The 22347-nt window shown below is 37.8% G+C and overlaps 1 long non-coding RNA gene across 1 annotated transcript; it reads right to left on the bottom strand.

The window, feature by feature from the left end:
- Positions 1-741: 741 nt before the first annotated feature.
- LOC124229816 (uncharacterized) lies at positions 742-20274 on the bottom strand. Its single transcript, XR_006886004.1, has 4 exons — positions 20122-20274; positions 19828-19919; positions 4367-4489; positions 742-916 (listed from the first exon to the last, which is right to left on the bottom strand). It is a non-coding gene; the product is annotated as an uncharacterized LOC124229816 (long non-coding RNA).
- Positions 20275-22347: the final 2073 nt, after the last annotated feature.

Here is a 22347-nt window from a genome sequence, read left to right as displayed (position 1 = left end):
ACTCACCCAGGACTTCAGTGGTTGCCTGATGGACGTGATCACCAAAATGATCTTGCATCTGGGAAAGGAGAGACTGCTTTTTTTTTTTTTTTTTTAATCAGAGCAACTTGCTGTTTCATTGAATACGTTGCTGTCTTTGGATTTATTAAGCATATATAAGAAACAGTATTAATGCTTTCAAGCCATTCATCAATAGTTTACCAAGTGATTTTCGGTGACCTAAGAAAGTGCCTCTGTATCACATGTTGGAGATACTTTTTCTGCTATAACAATTAAATATTTTTTAGTAGTGTTTGTTTTTTAAGATGAAAATATAAGAGCTGAAAATGAGTTTGGATATATTTGTATCTATTGACACTAGATGTTGCCTGTGAGCACACACCCCTGGCACTTATCCCAATGCCTTTGCCTCCCATATCCATCTACTGAAATGCTGCCTGTATTCCAAGGCTTGATCTCAATTCCTTCTTAAATAACTACAAGCCTCAAAGCTCCTGCCAGTTGCACAGCTCCCTTATGAAGCAAGTGGCCTTGTGTGTGTATGTGTGTGCTTTTTAAAAAAATGTATATTTATTGTGGTTTTTTCCTTATGATGTATTAAACCTGTTCTATTGCCCTAAGAATATTTGATTGGACAAACGATTGTGGCTATAGTCGGAAGCAACCATTTATATCTATACATGCTAAACAACTATCACCAAAGCATCTTAGCTGAATGCTCTGCCCACTAGTGGCAAACTAGCCAAAAAGAAGGCTCTTTTTGCAAATAAACACAATGAGGTAAATCATTCAAGCTCAGGTTGTTATGCTGGGAATAAACCTGGTGGGCATCCTCTTCTTGACGGCATTGGGGCTTCTCCAAGTGAAGACACCACTGAAGGAAATGCATCCCCTGTTACTCCATGTCGCAGTACACCTTGAAATAAATTAACATGAAACTCCAATTATCAAGGAAGCATCTTGGGGCCGGCCGGTGGTGCAGTGGTTAAGCGCATACGTTCTGCTTCAGCAGCCTGGGTTTCGCCAGTTCGGATGCCGGGTATGGACATGGCACCGCTTGGCAAGCCATGCTGTGGTAGGCATCCCACATATAAAGTAGAGGAGGATGGGCACGGATGTTAGCTCAGGGCCAGCCTTCCTCAGCATAAAGAGGAGGATTGGCAGCAGTTAATCACAGGGCTAACCTTCCTCAAAAAAAAAAAAAAAAAAATGAAGCATCTTTCTTTTCTGAAAGCATATGCTGATTAACTTATGGATCTGCATTATAACTTTTATCTTAATCTCCCTTCCATCAAAGTTAGATAAAAATAAGAAATTTAGAAAATTCAGAAATAATAGGTAGCATTTGTTCAGCATTTACCATATGTCAAGTCCCACCCTTATTATATCATTTAATGCTTACAGCTCAGCGAGAGACAGGATTATTATAATCATTTAACTGCTGAAGAAACTGAGATCTCCGAAGGGTACATGTGAGTGTGTGTGTGCGTATGTGTGTGTGCATGTGTGTATGTGATTTTTCCCAAGATCACATCGCTAGTAGATGACAGACTGGGTTTCAAACCCAAGCCATCTTAGAAAAAATAAGCACCAACACAAATTTTAAAATACGCTGTGTAATAAAATAATGCTAAAAGGGGATAAAAGATCTATGAAATCCAACGGATAAAAAGGGAGGAAAAAAAAGTAAACAAATGAGCAGTAGACATTGTCCTTCTGACGCAAGTGGCTCTGTGGTCTCTGGGACCATGGTCTTGAGGTGTCTAACGAGAATCTCAAAGGTTGAGCATGAAGAGCAAAGCACATGGCAGGACCTCATTTTTGGGCAAATTCAGGACACTCAGGCATGTGGCTCTGCACTTTACTCAAAGCCAGCATGACCATGGTTGAATGGGCATTGACACTCTAGATCTTGGCGCCTCCCTTGCTAGTATAGTGAAAGTGGACCTCACTTACTCTGGTACCTTATTCTCTTCTCAGTGAGCTCCACAGGCCTGCACAGCATTATCAACAGGCATGCATGTGTTTGGACTTTGGATCTTGGTTTTGCAACTTCCTAGTTGTAGAAACAATGACAGGTTTTCCAAATTTCATGCATCTCAGATTAAACAGTCATAGTGCTCTTGTGAAATTAAATAAAATAAAACTTCAGGCAGCAGTCACATGATGGAGCCCATAATGGTTAGGCATATGTTATCAGTCCTCAAGGTACCAATCAAGTCATATTCATATTGGCACCACCAGGGACAACTTCTATAGCCCAGTGAGCACTTGGTTAATGTTTAATTAAACTCTATTGGCTACAGAGTTTAAGAAATTTTCCACGCTCTTCATTTACTGTCATTAATCTGAAGTTCTGAAATGCTGGCCCTGTTTATGATGTTTCCTCTCTCTGGTTAGATAGAAGTTTTGTGATAATGATACTCATTGTGGTAGGGTTTGACCTGCGTGTTTCTTCTTTTATGTGAATACAATGCAGGAGAAGGAAAGAATTAGACACACGGTAAACCCTGTGATTTGAATTTCTTGGTTGTTCTCTTGCTATGATTTCCCAACTTCATATTGCTGAAATGCTTATTTCATGATAGGTTTGAACTGATTTCTTTTTACTCTTTAGCAGAATGGGTGTGATTTTCATCCACATTTCTGCAAAGAAGAAAAAAATAATACACTCCTACCTGAGAAAGATGTTCAATGATTTTGATTGTGTTTCCTGAATGAACATGTTACTTCTTAATGGGCCTGACATTCCAAACAGTTCAAAAAAAAAAAAACACAAATGCAGACAGCAAACGTGCAAGCAGCTCTACCACGTCTGGGGACACTGAGTGCAAGGTGGTAAAGTTTAAAATATTATTATTGTTTAGCTCAGCTTTGAAAATTTGAGAAAAACGTGGAAACCTTCTGTTCTGACAGTCACTGGGGCAATCACTCCAGGTGTTTTTTGTACCAGAAGGCGAAGTGTGGCAGGCCTAGGCCAAGGTTGCAGGTCTCCTCTACAAAGGCCTATGATGTAAGTCTACTATGCTTTAAAAAAAAGGCAGAGAGGGTGGGCGGAGTGAAATACAGACTTGGCCAATTAAAGGCTATTTCCTTTCCGAGCACCCCTCCCCATCCCCAGATGAGCGTCATATCAATCTTACACGGTCTAGATGTAAGAACACACTTTGCCACAGTGTTAAGAATGGATGCTTTGGAAGGAAAATCTGTGGATTTGGATCCCAGACTGACACTTAATAGCTATTTGGCCTTTGGAAAGTTACTTAATATTCTTTATGCCTAAATTTTCTCACCTGTGAAATAGTGACATGAATGTGACCCACTCATAGAGTTCTTAGAAGGATTGAATAAATTAATACACACACAGCAGTTAGAACAGTACCTGGCATGTCATAAGCATATTAGGACACATACATAAGCTAATAAATATTAGCTATTGTCTGTCTGAATTTGATGTTGTTACACATATATTTCCACTGTTTTTGCCAGTTTGGAATGCCTGCCTCTTTTCAAATCCAAGTTGTTGGTTGTTTGACACATTGAAAGGAACATATGTAACTGCCAGTTTTGAGGCTGAGAGGATACGGGAGGGGGAGGCGGTGTAAATATACCCATAGACACAAACCTAGGCAGCTAAGTACTCTGTTTATATGCAGGTATTATCATGGATGATGGCCTCTTGCTTTTTCCAAAAGCAAAATAATTAGGAATATATTTCCGCTTCTTTTGTATCAGCTCTAATAGCCCCATAATTGGCAAAAATTTTCAACCTGGTGACCAATTCAGGCCTATCGACAAACTTTGCATCTGATGGCTGTCCTTTTTGCCCCCTAAAAGACCTCTAGGCTTCGTTTAAACTGTTGTTGCTAGAAGTGCTATTAGGATGAACCAATGAAACACAGGAGTGAAAGGAGCAGACAGTAACTCACACAAATACTGAAACAAAAGTAATTAACGCAAACTGCTGCTTCTCTGAACTCGAGCTTGTCACTGGACCACTATGAATTTTCATTCAAAATGTAAACTTCTTTACTTCTATTAAATTTCATTAGGTGCTTTATGGAGGAATTTAAATAAAGTAGAATTTCCTTCTCGAAGTACCCACAACCTGGGAACATAGAAATATGTACCTGTTTATTCACACACGCACAACCAAAATAGTACAATAGTGCTGCTGTTTTCATTGTGTTCCTAGCATGTCTGATTGATGAATCACTCATAGAATTTTTCTCATTAAAAACAGATAAAGCTTTCTTACTTTGAGGAAGGCCCTATAACCAAGCTTCAAGACTCTGCCTTTTCCTCACCTTCTTTATTTCACAGGTTACACAAATTTTACTGCTCCCTTGACGTGATCATCACTTACCTTCTGATCCTCCATGTTACCCAGTCTATCTGCTGCTCTTAGTTTTCAGCACTCAGTAAACAGAATAGCTTGTCTCATGACAATCTGAATGTTTCCTTCTGCTTTTCCTGTATTTGGTAACATCTAAAATGGTGATAAAGTTTAATGAGAATGACTTGCTCAATATCCTTGTAAAACATTATTTCCCTAATTTACGTCTTTCCTTTTCGTGCTGCCAGGTACATTTTAAAAGCGGGGATGGAGTCTTAGTCTTATTTGTAGATTCAGTGCCAAGAGGCCTGGTATACAGTAGGTCCTCACAATATTTTTGCTAGACTGTTGAATTGAAATGACTAGTTACCTTAGTTTTTACACATACATTTATTCTACCTCAAATACGCTTGTGTTCTGAGCTAGGTAACCAGTTTACTTAAAAACTCTTGTCTACCATCGGTTTGCATGAAGTATGTTGTGGATAAGGAGCAGATGATTTTGCAAGATAAATGTTTCCTTCTAAAGCTTTTTGAAAATTTAATTTCTTCATGAAAGTAAGGAGATTCTGGTTCAACAATTCCCTTGTGATCATGTCCATAATCAAAGTCAAATTTTATACGATTATCTAGTGATGTGGGAAATGTTCATGCTATATGTGTCAGAAGAATAAAACTAGTTCGGCATCCTGTCCTCCCCCAAGACGGAGACTGCAACAAGCGCATTTTCTAAGAAGTTATCGCTTATAGCCAGAATCTAAAAACTTTAGCTGAGCCTTCTGTAGCTTAAGTATTCTTAACAGGTACATGGCTTAACAGTGTCATGTTTCTTATTCCCAGAAGGCTGCCTGGCCACACTTTGAAAGGTGATGTGTGTATAAATGAATGTATCTAATATAGCTCTGCCTAGTGATGTGAAATGATTTCTCCAGTGTTAGAGAGGTGACTTTGCGCACTATAGGAAACTAGGATTTTTAAAGATTTTATTTATTTATTTATTTATTTATGCTGAGGCAGAATAGACCTGAGCTAACATCTGTTCCAATCTTCCTCCACTTTATATGTAGGTCTCCACCACAGCATGGCTGCTGAGTGGTGTAGGTCCATACCTAGAATCCAAACCCACAAACCTGGGCCACCTAGGTGGAGCATGCCAAACTTCACCACTGTGCCACAGGGCTGGCCCCTGTACAGTATAGGAAACTAGGATTAAATTCTACCTTTACAACAGTAGCAATATTAATAACACTAATATAACACCTCCTATATGCAAGGCACTAAGTGTATTATGCATATTAATTCATTTAATCCTCATAACATTCCATGAGAAAAGTACTGACATTATCCCCATTTTGCTATTTGCATTTTCACAGAGAGTTGCAGGCTGGAGTTTAGGAGAACAAGGTCAGAAACTGGAGGGTGCCCAGGAATCCAAGAATGTGGTTAACATCTTGGGTGCCTTTTCCTTAAATTATGAGAAAGTCAAATTCAGTAAAGACATTTTACAATTTTCTTCCTGTCATTGTAATTTCCTCTAGTTACCCTAACACATTAATGTCAAATACACACACAGAGACTTGAATTGAGATATTGCAAAGAAAATGGACAAAAAGCAAAGGAAGGCATAGTCTACCTTACATATCTCTAGCCACCATGCTTTCAGGGTGGGAGCAACACTCTAGAGGGACTGTGTCCCAGAGTTCCAGAGGAAACCAGCAGAAAAGTGCAAGGCAAACCTATTACTAATCTGGGAGTAGCAGGGAGCAGAATATTGCTCCAATGAACTGCTTGGACTAATGTAGCAAAAGGAAACATCCTTCCTCACAATACACATTAGAAATTAGAGGTGGTGATTTTTGTTGGGGGGTGGGATTAAAGGCGGTACTTGGGTTACATGCCATCAAATGATAAAAACAATTAAGAGAACAGTCTGATGCTAAAAGAAGTCTATGTGCTGTGTTAGCAGTGATTTTGGGGGAAGGAAGTATGAGTGACTTTTAATGGCTTTTTGTGCTATTGTGCATTTTATAATATCTTTATGATTTATAAGCACTACTTTTTATATCAGAAAACTGCTATTAAAAAGGGATTATGGATACATAATCATGGATAGCCAAGCATGGCACTAATACTTTAAAGATCATCTTGTTTAGAAAGTCACATGCTATCTCTTAGAGACCAACACATTGGTGCCTTTCAGTTTGCTCCACCACTTACCAGCTTTCGACGCTGGGCAAGCTGCTTTGACTTTCCTTGCCTCAGCTTCTTCGGCTATAAAGCAGGACAATAGTAGTTTCTCATATACAGATTGCAAAAAGGCTTAAATGGAATAACACATGTAAACACTTAGACCAGGACCCAGCATACAGTAAATGTTAGCTAATATTTTTTAATTCTCACAATCACACTAAAGACAAAATTGAAGGAGAGAAGTTGGAATCAGTTGTCTAAGGTCAAAAGTCATGGAAATGTTGGAATCAATTTGAATACAGATATAGCTAGAACGAAATTCAATTCCCTGCCCAAGATTCTGTTATTGCTATTGGCAAAACACTCAAAGACTCACGCCTCGACTGAGTGAGTGATTCTTTGGCGATCTGATTAACCTATTAAAATAGGGCCAACATCCTTTTCTCCTTCCTTTTTTTTTTCTTTTGAGTTTTTCTTCTTTTCAGTTCTCTAGTCCAAAGTGACGGGATTATAAACACAGATGATAATATTGATGTTGTATTAGATTAAGATCTTTAATTTTAAAAATACCCAAAAGACAGTGTTAAACTGGACAGAATTCTATTTCTGTCTCCCATAATAGTCCAGGCGTAAGCAATACAGTGTACATGGGACAACACTACCATCCTCAACAGGTGGCTTCCAAAGTTGATCCTGGCATCACCATTTCCCAGCAAGCAGGAAGAGAGGGAAAGAGAAAACCTGTTTCAAGTACGTTTAAAGAGATAGGTAAAGAAGTTGCGCATATCACTTCTGTACCCATCATATTGATCAGAGAGGCCAAACCTAGGTGAAAGAGAGAATGGGAAATATAGGCTGCACATTCTATTACTAAATAATGACGGAGAGAACAGATGTAGAGAGGGCAGTTCCAGGCTCACCCATAGGAGTGTAGTGAGCAAAGGGACATGATTTCTAATGTCTCAGAGTTTCTTTTATAAATTATATTTCTGTCTAATGACTGACAGTGGAAAGCTGCATGGTCATTGTGGAAAGGACCTATCACAGATTTGTTATTGATCGTCATCACATTGCTGAAACCAGCACCTTTCTTCTATTATAACAACTGATGCTTTTGCTTCCTGTTTCAGGACTACCTATGTGAACAGTGCCCCCAGAACTGTGCAATGCAATAACGCTAGTGAAATTGTTTCATATTAAATTGCACTTTAATGTTCACAAGTTACACGGATAATTTGACAATTTTTCCTCCTGTCGAAAAACATGTGAATGATTTAACTGTTTTGTTTTGGTTGCTAGGAAACTTGGAATAATCCACAGCCTACTTTTATAAATGTATAGGGCTGATGTGTTAAATTTTTCCCTTTTGTCATCTTATTATTCTACGTTATTTTTTTCACTATGATTTATTTAATTTTTATATATTTTTATAATTCACTTGTAGGAATGATGTGTGTATACAAACAAATAACAAATCCTGGAAATTTCATTACCATAAGGCACTTTGAAATTCTACTACATTTATTTACTATATGATTCCTTTCATAATTAAACATGTCTGAAGATTGCAATTTTTACTTTAGCTTAAACCATCTTTGATTGTTAAAATGATAGGAAATTCGTTAATAAGTTTGATCATTCCTTACACAAAGACATGAATGTGAAGCTGTGAGTTGGTAAATCAAGAACTTACTTTTCGTTTGGAACAAATGTGATCAGTTTAACTTACCCTTAATCAGGAAAATGTGATGCTTACGTATGGCACTATCTCTTCAGTAGATTTGCAAACTAAAAAGGATTTTGCTTATGATAGAAAACTGAAATGCCCATAGTGACTCTAACTTTTTTTTTAATCATGAGGGTAAAAAGATGGATCACTTTAGGGGAAAGCCTGTGGCTCACGATGAAAGTTTTAACACTTTTCCCGGGATTACCTATACCTCTAGCAGAAAAATCTTTTCTGACCCTATGGGTCTTTGCCATGGTTTAAGCCAGTCGGGACTTTTCAGAATGGTGGATAATCAATTTAGCCTGATTAAATGCAGTTCCCATCTTAAATTATGCAAAATGTAAGGACCCGCGGGTCGAACCTGAGGTAGAACTGAGACCCGTAGGCATTCTAGCAGTTAAGCCATGGAGGGCTGTGGAGACTGCCATGGGAATGTGATTCTTAGCTGAATTGCTTTGAATAATTCTCCTTGCTTAGAAGCAAACGATGATGCATACTGCTGAAGTCCAAAGAAGAAAAATAGTTTAACGATTTAGATTATGAGCATCAATATGAGAAAACCTGCAATGTAAAGCCCCTTCAGTCGATAACAGGACAGTTTTGTAAACCACTTAAGGCTGTGATAAAATCCTCCTTGACTGGCCCACGAGCAGCTGTGACAAGTTGAATTTATTTCCTCTCTTACCAGGAAGCTTTGCAGGAAACTCTTAACATATGGTGCTTTTCGCTTCCATCTAGAGCCATAAATGTTATTGGAAAAGGATGTTCCCAAGAGCAGCGAGTTTCTGACGTCTCTGCCAAATGGAGTCCAAATGATCCTTCTGTGGTTCTGAATTCCCTGAGTTCTTAGGAGTTGGCAACCAAGGGTCTCTGATCTAAACACAGCTCACTAATTTAATTATTTTATTATAGATTTGTGGAAGCTCTTTTAGACCGGTGACTTAGCATCTGTATTGTATCTAGCTGTACAGGAAACACAAGTTAGAAGGGTACAAATATTTTGTTTCTTAATTGCTTTCATTTGAAAACTTGGAAATCATTTCACACAGAAACCAGGCACCACAAACTGAACACAAAAGAATGTGAAATTGCGATAAGTCAAATTTGCCGAAAGTGTTCTCACGTTTAGAGCTTTTCATACCGTACACGGATGCACAACCTACTCCTGTGTGGTGGTGTGGTAGTAAATGCTCGCAGGGATTAGCAGTCATACAAAAATGAAGTATTGCCAAGAAAAATCATTGACTATCTTATGTATAGTTTATAAGACTCCATAAAGTGCTGAATACACACCAGAGGGCACATCCTTATTTAATAATGTCTTTTTGGAGCATTTCATTTTAATAAATTAGGAGGACAACATTGATGCTTTGACCATTAGAAGTTTGCTGCTAGCTGAAGCAGCACCATGATTGCTAAATTCAAACTAATGGCACCAGCAAATATATATCGTCAATGCAATGAGCTATGTTGAAATGTCATTCAGTTTGAGACAGAAAATGCATTAAAATAAAATATCTGAAAATCCACATGTTTAAAGTTGTGTGGTAAATTTTTTTTTAAAGATGTAACAGTTCTTTTAAAGATTTTATGTTTTTTTTTCCTTTTTCTCCCCAAAGCCCCCCAGTACATAGTTGTATATTCTTCGTTGTGGGTCCTTCTAGTTGTGGCATGTGGGACGCTGCCTCATCGTGGTTTGATGAGCAGTGCCATGTCTGCGCCCAGGATTCGAACCAACGAAACACTGGGCCGCCTGCAGCGGAGTGCGCGAACTTAACCACTAGGCCACGGGGCCAGCCCCTGTGTGGTAAATTTTTAAGTATTACATAATTCTGGACTGATTATTGTCATATAGATATATAAAACATGTACATGTATCTTTAACACTTTATAGCATTTTAATAATATTTTGGGACTTAAAATTAATTATTTTGTAGTCATGAAAATTGAGTATTATCTCGCATATTTTAAAGTTTCACAATACATGAAATGAATCAAAAACTCAACCTCAATGCATGTGTGTATATATGTGTGTGTATATGTTCTCTATATATGTTTCTCTATGTACAAGTAAATACTATCACATGCGTGTGTACTGAGTATAGAAACAATATACGGGAAAAAGTACATATATACTAACCTACAGTTCTTATGCTATAGAAAAAACATTTAAAAAATTTAATTGTAATTATAATTTAACAGCTGTCTTTGAAAAACTTAATGATCATTGAGTCTTTGAACCCAAAGCAAGTCTTAACACTCTGAAAGGGGAAGAAAAAAATTATACTGATAGCTGTGCATTTTAAGACAATTACAAAATTAAGCAAGTTAATCAATATAAACAAATCAGCAATATAAAATCTTTTAAAATTCAGTTTTAAAATTTTTATTCTTGCTAACTTAATATTTAAGACTCAATAAACATCTTAAAATTAGCGATAATGTTGACTTAGAATACCACTTTTAAATAATGATTTTAATTTCATCTTTTCTTCAGTGTGATGCATATCATCGTGCTCATTTTATCACTACGTTGTTAAACAAATTTCTAAATTAACAGAGCACTTCTCAGAAATTCTGAGAAAGCATTGGCCTTTTCTATTGGTATTCACCCTTTTCAGGAGATTATGTCCCTAATTTTATTATTGTGAGCGTTATAATTATTTTCTGAAAGACAAGTCCCTAATAGCAATGCCGTAGAAAGAGAACACAATTCTAGATGCCATTTAGCTATCATCTCGTATATCTCTTTAAGCAGATAGCTACTTAAATTAATACTGAAATTGATTGCATATGCAGCATGATTTATTATTAATATAAACATACAACCCCAACCATGGCATAATTCATTTATTTACTTTCTCAAATTTTTACTTTGCAAAATTGTTTTCTTTAGTTTAAAACAAAAAGGAGATTTATTGGACACCTACCAAGATATATATCATGACTTCCATATAACTTTTTATCTTCCAGTTTTTGGTATTTTACTTGGTTCTAAAACTAATTACAGGTTTTCAAAATATCAAGAAGAAAAGTGGCATAAAAAAGACTCAGTTGTTTGGTATCCATCATGCCATGATTAAATAATCAGAAACAATTTGATGGTTGACTGAAATTATGATGTTGCAAAAACCTAAACCTTAACTTATAAAATTCTCTTGTTTAAAGGGAAAAAAACTATAAAGCAAGTGTGGTTGAAACCAGCTTTGAAAAGAAAAAGCTGTTTTCTAGACCCATTGACATTCTAGAACTAGAAGGAAGTTTGGATGTCATCTAATGCAAACCCCCAATTTTTCATCTGAGGCAAATCAATCCAGAAATTATAAAACACACAGATTTTGAGAGCTGCAAGGACCATTACGAGATAATGGAATAAATTTAAATCATGGCAATTCTGGTTGTTTCATCAAAACAGGTATCTAGAATGAACCAAGCAGCTATTGGACAAAGCCCTTGCATCTTGGCCCCTGAGAAGCTGCTCCATTTACATCGTCACTTGGGTTAAGTGAGGACAATTGGAATAAAAAAGTAATTGAGCTTTTATGTTGGAAGGGCAAAGATTAACAAGGCCAATGCTCTCGCCCAATAAGTGAGGCCCGGAGAAGTAACGCCAATTCCCAATTAAATTTGATGTACTTTTTAATTATATGTTCCAATTCAGCAGGGTAATTTGCCTACTCCAGATTTTGTCACTCAGGCAAACACAGTGTTCAATGGAATATAAAAGTTAATTTGAGAGAAGAAATTGGAACTTTACTAAAAAACAAATTTGTAATTCTTTACTTCCATGAATGTGAATAAATAATAATGTGTTTTTAACCATATAAGATTTCCCGAACTGATGAATAAGTGAAACTTGATTTTCCATAAAAGATATGATCAAATAATATCCAACTAGTTACCACTTTGGTTTGGTATATTACGTACCCGTCTCTTGTTTGTCTCTTTCCAATCATATGCCTCACATTAATATTTTTCTTGCTTTTTCTCTTTCCTTTGGTTTTCCATCACATTTCATTCATGGTAACCTCTCTAAGGCATTTCTCCTTATTATAATAATGTTCTAAATACTAGACGGGATCAACAATGACAGTACACCATCAAGAACTAGAAGACGTCTTTCTGAGAGTTTTACTAACAGTTATTTGACTTGTTATTGATCTGCAATATTGACACACACAAAACAAAAAGCAGACAACGTTAAAAACCGAGGTTCAGTGAAAAAATTTTTCTACTATCCGATAGAGAAAAAATAATATTAATCAACTAGGAGAATTGTGTTAGAGGAGGCAAAAAAGAAGAAAAAAAGCTAACCTTAATTCTGGTCACTAAGGATAATTTATCAGATCTCATCATGACCTGGAAAAGTCTGTTCATTCACCACCATTTTCTGCTTCTTACTCTCTGAATCTTTCTAGTCGCCCAGGCTATAATGACATTTGGAATGTTGTCTGTCTTAAGTCACTTTCTTTTGAAAAGGTCACCCATTAGTGCCATATACCATAGCTGTGGCATCTGGCAATCACTTGGTACTCGAGCTAAGATAGCAACTTTCTTTTCCTTTATAATCACTTTATAGTCACTGATATATAAACCCAATTTAGTATAGCTTAAACGCAATACCCTTTCAAAAAAGTGACTGAGGGGAGCTTTAAAACCCTCAAGATTTGAACCTCAGCACACAAACACAATATATATATCTCTCACCATCAAGGTCTGTGAGTATTTCTAACTCTACCCTCCATTTTGTAGATAGGCAGCCCAGTTAGATTGGCCAAAAGAAAGCTTATATCCCAGCACAATATAGGAGGGAATTTGTACCCTCCTCTATAACCTGCCAAAACCTTGACGGGCCAAGATATGCAGACTTTCTTCCTGCCATGCATTCTTGCCTCTGCCCCAAAATGAGAAAAAACAGAGAATCCTGTCTATATCATGTGTACTATTTTAATATCAGTCAAGTTGATAACATACATAAATACCTTCTTTTAATTATTTTCTCTGCTTTCAAGTAATTGTTAAGATAAGGTTTGTGCACTCAAATAATCATGCCTGAAAGTTGATGCTGCTTCAGTTTATCAAGGACAAAGTTGACAACTGTATTTATAAAATTTGAGAGTATAATTAAACATGTATTCGTTTCTGAACTAGGAATAAGTCAGCTGTGTAAATTAGCACATGCCCACAGGTCTCGAGCATTAAAGACACTATTGAAGTGTTGCAAACCAAAGGTAGATAACACAATACTGCTTATAACCCAGGGCTCCAGACTTGAAGGAACCTTAGCTTTGGAATGAGGCGGCTTGTCTGGAGTTCCTCTTTCTGCCATTTATTCTCTTTGTGACCTCAGGTAAATTCCTAAACTGCTCTCATTATCTGTATAAGGAAAGGAACTCTGGTTTGTTGTGAGGGTTAAGAGAATTCTTGTTTATGAAAGTGGCCTTGTTTATGAAAGTGTAAACTCATCTACAAATTTGAAAGATTGTTGCAGACAATAATTGTCAGACTTATCAGACATATAGTCCTTGTGACAGTATTTGCAAAGGTTCACGTACAGTTGGCTTTAAAACAAACAACTATAACAATAACCAACATTGGTTAAAGTTGATCCCATCCCAAATCTTTAGACCCTAGTATTATTCTTATTTCTTTTCTCTTCTAATATAATTTGAATTGAAGCTACAGCAAACTCTGACCAGAAACTTCTATCATTAGAAGTCTCTCGTCTCCTCATGTCTAATGAAATCTGCTTCTCAGTCTCATTATTACCCCTCCCCTCCCCATCCCTCGATAGCTCACTATTGTCTCAGTTCATCAGCTCCTCTTCTGGCCTCATTTGCTTGCCTAACCAGCCTTGACACTAGAGTCAGCCACTTTATTAGATTTTCACACTCTTTTGCCCCAGAGCTGCCATTCCAATCCCCAAGACTGGGTAAATACCATCATTTGCCTTCTCAGCTGCCAGTCCCAGGCTGCCAAATGCTGCCTAAGAAAGTTGCAAAGCCAGGTTGAGTGGTTCCACTACAGCTCTGGGCTCTCTGAAGTCAGCTGGGCCCTCACTTCTGCTTGACAGTACTTGTTCTCATCAATGATTTACGGCTCCTTGTATTCCCCACAGTGTCAATTCCAAGACTGCTTCCCACCCTCCATTTCTTATGTGATATGATCTCCTGCTTCCCAGAGAAAGTCAAGGCCAATGCTTGATTCCTCCTTTTTTTCTCTCCATCAAAATCTCAACTTTTCCTTCTGACCTCGTGGGAAAGTGTTCTCCTCTCCCATGCTAAGCCTTTCACTTAGCCACGCCCTCTTCTTTCACTGAGACTTTATTACCACTTTTGTTTATATACCCCCATAAAAGTTTTTCCTGGTTTAGGCATTCCCTGAATTAATTTGTGGGTCTTTTTCCTTGAAAAAGTCTTGAACGGAGAGGATAGTTTACACTTATTGTTTCTACTTTCTTGCCACGTGCTCATCCCTTGTGATCTGCTTTCTGCTCCAATAAGCAAATCCAATGATGGCTTTTCGTCCCTCCCCCTTTTAGTTCTTTGTAAAGTAATTGATATTATTGACACTGCACAGTCTTGAAATTGCCCACTATGTTCCCTGCAAAACCATCCTCTCCCAGTTCACATTTCATTTCAGTGGTACCCATATCTTCCCAGACACTCAGGATTCACACTCTCGAGTCGTGTTTGCCTCCTCACTCTCCTCTGCACCTTATGGTCAATAGCCGACGTGTTCTCTTGCTTCCATTTCTGCAATATTTTTCACACTTGCACTCTGTCCAAAATTACTTTTTCCAGGACTACTGAAATTGGTTAATGCAATTTCTGCCTAACCCCTTTTCTTTCAAGTCTTTTCCCTGGCAATATACTTGCATCCTGGGATTTTCAGGTTCTTCTTCAATCTGTCACAATTTTTATTCTTAGCTCTTTCCAACTTTATCCTGTCATAAGGAACTCCTTGTTCTTCTCTTTATGAAACCTGAGATTACCATGCACTTACCTCTACCCAGAAACAGGAAGTAGAGGAGGGGGCCAGGTAAGTCACGTTATGTGGCTTTTGCACCTCCAAACCCAATAATGCTGATACATACGACATCTGATTAAAAAAAGCATGAAGTGGGGCCGGCCCGGTGGCGCAGCAGTTAAGTTCACATGTTCCGCTTCTGGGGCTTGGGGTTCACCCGTTCGGATCCCGGGTGCGGACATGGCATGGCTTGTCAAGCCATGTTGTGGCAGGTGTCCCACATATAAAGTAGAGGAAGATGGGCATGATGTTAGCTCAGGGCCAGTCTTCCTCAGCAAAAAGAGGAGGATTGGCAGCAGATGTTAGCTCAGGGCTAATCTTCCTCAAAAAGAAAAAAGAACATGAAGTGCTTGGGTACACAGATCTTTTGAGATTCTAAAAATTCATCAAGCTGTATATTTATGGTGTATGCACTTTTCTTTTTGTATAACATACTGTATTTTCTATATGCATGGTATACTTTGACAAAAAATGTATGGATAATATACTTTTCTGCATGTATAATATACTTCAATATTTTTTTAAAAAACAGCATCAAGGACAGGCTTAAATGAGCAAGGGAAAGGAAAAGATGGCAACATATAGTCTGAGCAACGCTTCAGTAGGATAAAAGAAACCAAGCAAAATTTTTTTCAGGAATCACTAGTTTTTTTTTTTTTTAATACTGTCTCCCTAAGTCCTTCCAGGCATGTAGCACCCAAAGAAGCAATAGAATCTCCAGGACACCGAGATTACCCATATTCTAGGGAAAACTTTATATTTGGTCATTACTTTGACTACACTTTAGGTAAGACAGTTAGGAAAGATATTTACAATTACAAGCATATCTGAACCTATATTGCATCTTTCCAAAAATCATGAAATGACTCAAAAAAGCATGGCAAAAGGCAACTAGCTGATACATTCATTTTCTTCAACTAGAAGTGAGATATCAGTACTACTCCTGAATTTAAAAAAAAAAAACAAAAAACCTCAAGGTTATTGTCTAAACAGGATACTTCAGTACTTGAGCGCAGATTCCAGAGTCAAATCAAACAGACCTGAGTATTGATTCCAGTTTACCTATTCATTGGCTGTATGACCTGGGAGTATAGCCTGAAATCTATGAGTTTCAGTTGCTTCATTGGCAAAATGAACATAACAACCACTACATTGCAGAAATGTGGTGCGAATAAGAAAGGATATATGTAATTTGAATAACACAACGTTGGAAACAATGCACACATTTAATGAATAACTGTTGCTATCTCTTATCTGTTAATATCTATCTTATCTAGAAGCTGAACTAAATAAACTTGAGAATCTTCTCTAGTTCTAACTTTCCAAACTTTCAATGTTCCCATTACCAAGGCCTTCTTTTACACAATACTGGCCCTTACTTAGAGATCCTGAGGAAATATTAAAAGGTGGAACAGCCAATCTCATTTGTAGAATATTAATGATGTCATAGTGTCAGTAGACACTTGGGGAGCTACAGTTTGGATGTTATTAGCCTATCTCAAAATAAGCCATTCCCCATTTTAACATCCTCAAATCATTGTGTGTAATTTCTCATTTCTCCTTTATTTTCACTATATTTTATGGTGTTCATTCCCCTCTTGTTGCTAGATTAGATATTACATTAGACAGAAAACATTCTAAGGAAATGTAGGTTTAGGTTTTCAGCGTTAACCTGCTTAATTTACAAGGTAATGCAAAATGAAAGAGAATACCGAAGGTCCATTGCAACGGATGCTGTGGTGTGTCACCTAGAACTTTCTGGATTGAGGCACTTGTTCTCCAAGATATTGTGAATGTTAGCTGCTGACCCCTCATGACTGAACCCTTTCTGGCCTCACAAAAGTTTCTAGCCCCCTCCCCAGCAGCAGCCTACTGATAGATTCAGGGTTCAGTGGCCTGGCCCTCTTTCCTTGATTCAAGGCGGCTCTAAAGGGCCGTGCCAGCTCCAGAGATTCCCCTGAAACTGCCTGAGCCTTCTCTTGTAATTTTTCCCCTCCTCAATCTTGTCTCCTTCACCTAATAAGAATTGTTCCCCACAAATACAGCATATGCATGCAACTCTCTTAGAGTCTATTTCCTGGGAAACCTCTTCCACCACATCCATTATTATAAAATATTGCAAAATAATTGACAAGACATTTTCAATAAATAGCTTTAAAACCAGACAATCTCTGCCTAAGTCTGAAGTCCAAAATCAGTCTCTGAAATATTTTGAAGTCACTTTCATCCAAATGACCAGACTTATATTAACTCCATCAACTTCTACAGAGAAGAGAAGGAATGTCGAATCCAAGGCATCTACGGAACAAGGACCCTGTCTGGTTTTCATACAGCCCCTAATATAACCCAGAAGACCTGCGAATAATTAGGGAATTTGACCCTCTCCGTTTACGAAGTGGTTGACTTTGTGAAATTTGCCTGTGGTTGGAATGCAGATAGTACCGAGAACGTGATGTAACCTGACAAACTCCACAATGAGATGTTGTGCTCACAGGAGTGTGACATGCCTGGGAATCCCACAGTGGCCAAAAGAAAGTGGCTGCAGCCTGGATAGCATGAGTAAGCAGAGTATGTGATGAGTGAGTTAGTGTTTATTTTCCCTTCTGGTCATTCTGTCCCTATACACAGCTGGCGAGATGACTACCTTTCTGTTTGTCAGATACCCACTCAGCCAGGGGCCAGGGTGCAAGCAGTTGTACCTGTACCAGAAAGATAAAGTGTCAGCTAAAGAATGATCCAACCAGTTTGCACAACTCCTCTTACCTGTGCATAAGTACATGGGTGGGAACCTAGTTTAAGAACGGCTTGAGAATACTAGTCCAATAATAGTCTAACAACAACTTAGAGAAGCATGAGACATACAGCAAATGTCTAAATTAGCTGTTCTCAACTATTTGATCTCAGGTACCCTTTACACTAAAAAATTATTGAGGAGTCTAAAGAGATTTTGTTATGTGAGTTATACATATCAATATTTACCATATTAGACATTAAAAGTAAGAAATTTTTTAAGTATTTATTTACTTAAAATTACAACAAACCATGAGATAACATATATAGTATTTTTATTAAAAATATTTTTCCCAAACAAAAAAACTGGTGAAAAGAGTAGCATATCTACTTTTGCATTCCATCTTTTGCAATATGCTGTTTTGAAAAATGTAAAGAAAATCTGGCCTCATGGAGATACGTAGTTGGAAAAGAAAGGGGTATTTTAGAGATAACGGTAGATATTCTTTTCTGACATTATACCTAACTTGACACATGTTAGTTTCTTAGGGTTAGTTGCAATGTGGAATCTGAAACCATATCATAAACTCTTCATACTCTACTATATTAAAATTATTTGACTAACTTGCACTTTGAATGGCTTTTTTACCCATGCTTGATTTTGTAACATCATACATTGGTGATTTGTAAAATACTGACTCATAGAGCAATGCAAATTTTCCAAATGTTGACGTATTTGCTTACACGATAAAAAGAAATCACATTTACAAATACCCCCACCAATCTCATGAGAAAAATATTTAAGCATTGGGAAGCTATCCAAATGAATAAATTTCCCCAAATTCTAATTTTTGAAATTAGAATCCTAAATTTGTTTTTGACCTGAAAGCTCAGATCATATCATTGCCAACAAATATTGTATTTTTTCCTGGAAGTGACAAGTTTACCTACTTCATTTTCAATAAAATGTCTGCCAAATACCCAAGCATAAATCACCAAATTTTTCTGCCAATCATTCTTTTAAGTAAAAATGATGTTCCATGGAAAATCAAGCTAGTTCAGCTCACAATTCAAACAATCTTGCAAGTGCTTTTCTCTGAGACAAACATCATGCTTCAGTGGGCAGCAGAATTTCTTTTTGCATACTTCCCATTTTGTCACACTAAATATTAAAAGACTTCATAACAGAGGGCAAGCTTTGATGAAATTAATAATTCTTACTGCTGCATCAACCACATTTTTGAGTGAAATCAGCATTGTTTTTTACATCAAGTATTAGCTAGTGAAGAATATGATGACTACTGTTATAGTTAGTGGCATGGCTTTCCTTCCTGCCAGGGCACCAGGAGTTTTATCCACCATTGCTTTTACGTCATCAATGCAAAAGTGGTTACATTACAAATGAAAAATGCTATCTTAGTATTTATATAAAAATCATTTTGACCTTGCAGACTCCTAAAACTGTCTCAGCTACACCCAGGGAGTCCGTGGATCGCATTTTGACAATCAAGAATCTAGACTAGGCCTAACCCAAGGGCAAACCCCCCAGCATTTTGGGTGATCATTTGGCACTGTTAGAGTTTCATGTCTGTGAAACTCCTCTAGACATAGGCAAATGGGACAGTAGAGATTCAAATCCCCGGTTACCTTCCTCTGCTCCTGTTTCTATCCAATTCACAAAGACAAAACTGGGCTTGAAGGTGGAAATGAGTTTAATGAATATGAACAATTCTTTTTCCCTTGTGGCAGTAGTCTTACAAAATATACCATTACGCCTGTTTCATTTGTCCTTTCTGAAGGTAAAAGTGACCTACCTCCATGACTGGCTCAGTCTTGTCAACTCCGACTGCCTGGAACATCAAGCAAATGCCCATTACATTGCAGTCCTCCATCTCTCGAAGAAAAGCTGCTGCACAAACCCCTTTTTAGAGTGCTTTTGTGTAAAACAACTTCTTCTATCCCCCCCAAAATTTCTTTATATCTAACACAAATCTAAGGCTGCAGTGTAAATGCCCCTCCCCCCATTCCCTTATTAGGTTCGTGTGGAACAGCTAGTCAGCTTGCTCATTATAATAGCCAGGCATATGTTTAAACAGATATTAACTCACCCTTTAGCCCTCTCGCTCCTTCAGCCTACACAATCCTAGTTATTAAGCTTTCCTCTCAGGTTCTGTTTTCCTACTCTTTTATCACGTTTGTTACTCTTTGCTGGACTCTCTCCAGTTTCGCTACATTCCTCTTAAAGTGTTGAGAACCACACCAGACACCATTGTTTCTTAAAGTCTTCACCAGCGCCAATATGCCAATAAAGAGGAAATGTTCGTGCCTGGTTTTGGCCTGTCACCCTCCTGTTACTGCATCACCATGTTAGCCTTCTTAATAGCAGCACTGTTTTGCTGACTGGTATTTGCTCTTAGGTTTGCAATCGCTCCAGACTTTCTGGGGTTGCTGCTCATGTGCAGACAGCCCCTGTCTTTTATCTCTGCCTTTTGTTTTTGGCTTCTGATTGGCACATCTTGCCCTTGCCCTATTTGACTTTCCTCTAGGTTTTGCTGCCAATTCCCCTAATTTATCAAGTTCACACTGAGCTATTCCTAGCTTCCGAGATGTAAGCATACCAACCACTTAATGTCATTCACACATGCTCTTGATTCCATCATCCTAGGCATTCATTTACAAAATACTGCTTGAAATTCCAAAAGTCCTATGCACCCCAATGTTTATTGAAGCATTATTTACAATAGCCAAGAAATGGAAGCAACCTAAGTGCACATCAACAGATGATTGGATAAAGAAATTGTGGTATATATATATACAACGGAATACTACTCAGCCGTAAAACAGAACAAAATTGTCCCATTTGCAATAACATGGATGGACCTTGAGGGAATTATGTTAAGTGAAATAAGCCAGTTAGAGAAGGACAATCTCTGTATGACTCCACTCGTATGAGGAATTTAAAAATGTAGTCAAAGAGAACAGATTAGTGGCTACCAGGGGAAAGATGGGGTTGGGGGTGGGCACAAAGGGTGAAGGGGTGCACCTACAACACGACTGACAATAATGTACAACTGAAATTTCACAAGATTGTGACCTATCATTAACTCAATAAAAATTGCAAAAAAAATACTGCTTGATTTGGGGCACATTATTTTAGCTATAGAGGAGAGAATTGCAGTAGCTAAAATGGGTTCTCAAAGTCACTTCCTTCCTACTTTTTCTCTACTCAGAAAGTATAAAGGTGCCTGTACACCACCAAAAATAGAAATGAGCACATCCCAGTTCTGTTATATTTTACAAATCCTACCACTGGGAGAAGTATTAAAGTAAGACTGAGCTGCATATAAAAGAGACCAAAAATACAATTGCTTATAACAGTTGAAGTTTATCCTCTGTCTCATAATAGAGCTCAGGTAAGCAGGCAGGTTAGAGGGGAGGGTCTGGACCACATGTTCATTCAGAGATGCAGATTTCTTCCATGCTGTTGCTCTACCATCCCCTAGAATATTGTCCTCATCTGCATGGTTCATGCAGAGTCATGATCAGCTTGTCAGAAGAGAAAAAGAGCATTAAAGTGTGCATACCGGTGTCCTAAGGCCCAGACCTAGAAATGGCATGTATCACTTCTACTCAAGTTTTATCTGCAAGAACCTAGTTACCTGCAAGGGAGGCTGGAAAGTGTACCAGAACTATTAGAAGAAGAGGAAAGGATGGATTTCGGTGGACAGCTGCAGTCTCTGCCAGCAAATGTCTATTACCTTAGATGGTATGGTCGATTATGCCCAGCATGGACCCAATAGGTGGTCATGAAAAATAACCCTTCTCTCCATAAGTGTTTATCAACCTTGTTCACGAGCCTGACCATAAGCTTCATTTAAAACCATTCTCCTATAAAGGACAAATCTCTGTCTACACATGCCATGAACCCATGGTCTCCCATACTACTTCTGGGCGTGGTTACCTAGAACCACTGTTCACTCTCTTCTCAAGCTGGTTGTTTCTTAACTTGTGAAAGGGACTCATTTGCTTGAAAGTCCCTGAAGGTGAGTTAGGCCTCAGAATTGGCCTCAGTGTAGTGTGTCTGCCATTATAGAGAAATCCTCAAGAATCTGGGCTGTGTTTTAGGCTCCATTGTTCTTTGCCTGAAGGGAACAATTTGATTTTTGTTATTTGAGTGTCATTACTTACAAAATAAGAACCACTTCACTTTTCCTAATGCCTTTTGAGATGACTAGATGTACACAAAGGGTTAAAACTCATGGCAATGTGTTAATATTACTCTAAAATGACCCAGTCCAATCAGGTAAAAATAAGAAAACAACTTTAGACCACTT

This window comes from Equus quagga, chromosome 18 (assembly GCF_021613505.1).
Source record: "Equus quagga isolate Etosha38 chromosome 18, UCLA_HA_Equagga_1.0, whole genome shotgun sequence".
In the NCBI taxonomy this organism is placed as follows: domain Eukaryota; kingdom Metazoa; phylum Chordata; class Mammalia; order Perissodactyla; family Equidae; genus Equus; species Equus quagga.
Note: the sequence above shows the minus strand (reverse complement) of the source record. Positions and strands in the feature narration are given on the sequence as shown.